The following is a 2,834-nucleotide window of genomic DNA, read 5'->3' as shown; positions in this document are numbered from 1 at the left end:
AGACCCCCTGAATCCGAAAAACAGATTTTTACGATTGTGTTTGACGCCTAATTAACAATTAAGTTTCTTTTGCGCATGTCAAATATAATTTAAAATACTTTTACGTACACGTCTCGCTTGAATAAATATAATTTTGTGTGTCAGATCTTGAATTTTTCTTAATTTCATTATGCATATTAATGTTACATTTATCTAGGCCTTCAAGTAAAAAACGTGATAAATGCAATTCTGTAGAAAATTCAAATCAAATTCAGATAAAAGCATTTCATTTTACCTTCATCGCGAAATACCTTAAAAATGCATTTTTTACGTTTCAATAATATTTAAAAAATATGAAAAATGCATTTTTGGATGAATTTACGTTTTCAAAATGAGAATAATAACTATCAAATTCTAAACAATTGTATGTTGATTAAAAAATTTCCATTCATTTATATTGAATTTATCGGAAAGTTCTTCCTTTGAAAAGAACAACTTCTTTAAATAATAATAAACGTTTTAAGAAAATTCGATAAGAACAGAAGTAAATATTGAAGTTCACCCCCATCATGGAATACTCATCCCCAGTAATTCGGTCCATTCATGTGCCTTAGTGTCAGTGAGCTTACTCCAGCAAAGGTCTTTTGTCCACAGGAATGTCAAAGTAAGTAAATTTTAAAACTTTTAATTTTTCAACTAGCGATTTGAAAATAGCATTATCAGCATCTACGGCTTTTTCCAATTCCAATGATATATTACTTGCCTAGAAAAGTTAAATATTTGAAGGAGTATAATATCAAGGAACATCAGCTTTACACTCAATTTAATAGTAAATACTTCTCAAATTGTCAACTTTTCTAGGCAAGTAATATATAATTGGAATCGGAAAAATTTGCAGATGCTGATAATGTTATTTTCAAATTGTTAGTTAAAAAATTAAAAGTTTTAAGTTTTCCTTACTTTGACATGCCTATGGACAAAAGACCCTTGCTGGAGTACAAAACCCTTGAGTTGAACCCTTGAACCCTTGAGTTCACTCACACTAAGGTACATAAATAGACCGGAAAGTAGTAGAAAAAATTAAGTCGAATAGAGCCTGACCATACCTGAAAATTAAGCAAAAAGTTTGCCGACCACTGTCCTAGAGACTTCCCGCCTATATTTCTACTTTTTACAACCTCAGGCCTGACGGTTTCAAAGGATAGTTTCCCGTACGATGAATGGGCTAGCTGCATTACAGATTGGCAGCGATTCCCAAACTAGTGCCGCCGGCCGATGCGGCTGCTGCCGGCAGGGGGATGCCACCCCGGGCCGGACAGCCCCCGAGGGGGAAGCCAGCCCGGGCAAAGCCACTCGGCAGCCCCCCTTCCCCCCCGCTACAAGGACCCTTGCATTGTCATGAGATTTAAGGCTGTTTCAATAACTAAAATCCTAAATATATGGCTCAATTCAATTCTAATTATCTGAATCATTTTCCAGATGTAATTTTAAGAAAATGAAAAAAAAGTCGATGAAAATCGGTTAACATTTAAAGTAATTAAGCATATCATTAGGAACACGCAAAGTTACAAGAACTGTCAACTGGCATTGAAGATATTAACCGATTTTCATCAACTTTCTTTTGACTTGCTTGAAATTGGAGTAGGAAATTGATTCAACTAACTAAAATTTAATTTATTAACATATTAACACATTTTAATTTTTCTCAACCGGTTCTAATTCTCTGGCGTGAAGCATGGTGTATCAAGCAGTGAAGCAGTAAAGTTTCCCCCCTTGGCGTCAGGGTATTGTGAAAAAAATGTGAGGATGGCGGCCCTGCCGCTCCCTAGAAAGTGCATAAAAAGTTTGGGAATCGCTGGATTAGAGTGCCAAATATTTTCTACGCCAGCGATTCCCAAACTTTTTATGCACTTTCTGGGGAACGGCAGGGGCCCCACCCTCAAATTTTTTCACAATACTGGAACCCAAGTGAGACACTGGACGCTAGTCTTTCGTGCTCGGTTGCTTGCTTCGCTGACCTTTTCGTTGTTAGAGAATTAGAGCCGGTTGAGAAAAATGAAAAGTTGGTTAAATATTAATCAATAGAATTCTAATATGTTCCGTTAGATTTCTTAGATTATCAAACAAACGTTAAAAAAAGGTAGAAGAAGATCGGATAATAACTTCAAGATTTATCGCACTTTTGTTGCATTCACAAGATTTGTAAATATTTCATTTATTAGTTCGGATATTAACCGATTTTCAAAAACTTTGTTTTCATTTTCTTTAAATTATATCACGAAATTCATTCTGCCAATTGAAATTTAATTGAGCTAAGTCTTTATAATTTCAGTTATTGCAAGTTCATGACAATGAAAGGGTCATTCGTGATAGGTACACGAAAGTCGGGGAAAGTAGCCTTCTGCTCGCAGCGGGGAGCCTGCCTACTGCCCGGCCCGGAGTGGCATCCCCCTGCAGTGATCCCAGATCTGAAACGAGATGCGGTCCAATACTATGACAGGGCTATGTCCGTGTGAATATAGTAAGAGACGCTGTAAATGACTGAGTTGCGCGCGCAACCCATTTCTCCTCTTCTAAATTTGAAAACTCGAAGATGCACGATTGCCGGTCGGAGCACTTCGTCGATGCTATTTATATATCTATCTGCTAACAGCTAACTGCTTTGAAATAAATTCAGGAGATTGGGATTTTAATATTTCCAGATTTCGATGCGGACGATTCTCATGATTTGAATAGATTGCACGCCTCTTGATATTCGTATATTTTGAGGTTATGTTATTTCATGTATAAAAAATAAATTATATAAATATTAATACTATTATATATATATAAAAAAATATATACGTATATTAATA

This window comes from Belonocnema kinseyi, chromosome 6 (genome assembly GCF_010883055.1).
Source record: "Belonocnema kinseyi isolate 2016_QV_RU_SX_M_011 chromosome 6, B_treatae_v1, whole genome shotgun sequence".
Lineage (NCBI taxonomy): Eukaryota > Metazoa > Arthropoda > Insecta > Hymenoptera > Cynipidae > Belonocnema > Belonocnema kinseyi.
This window is presented reverse-complemented; position numbering follows the sequence as displayed.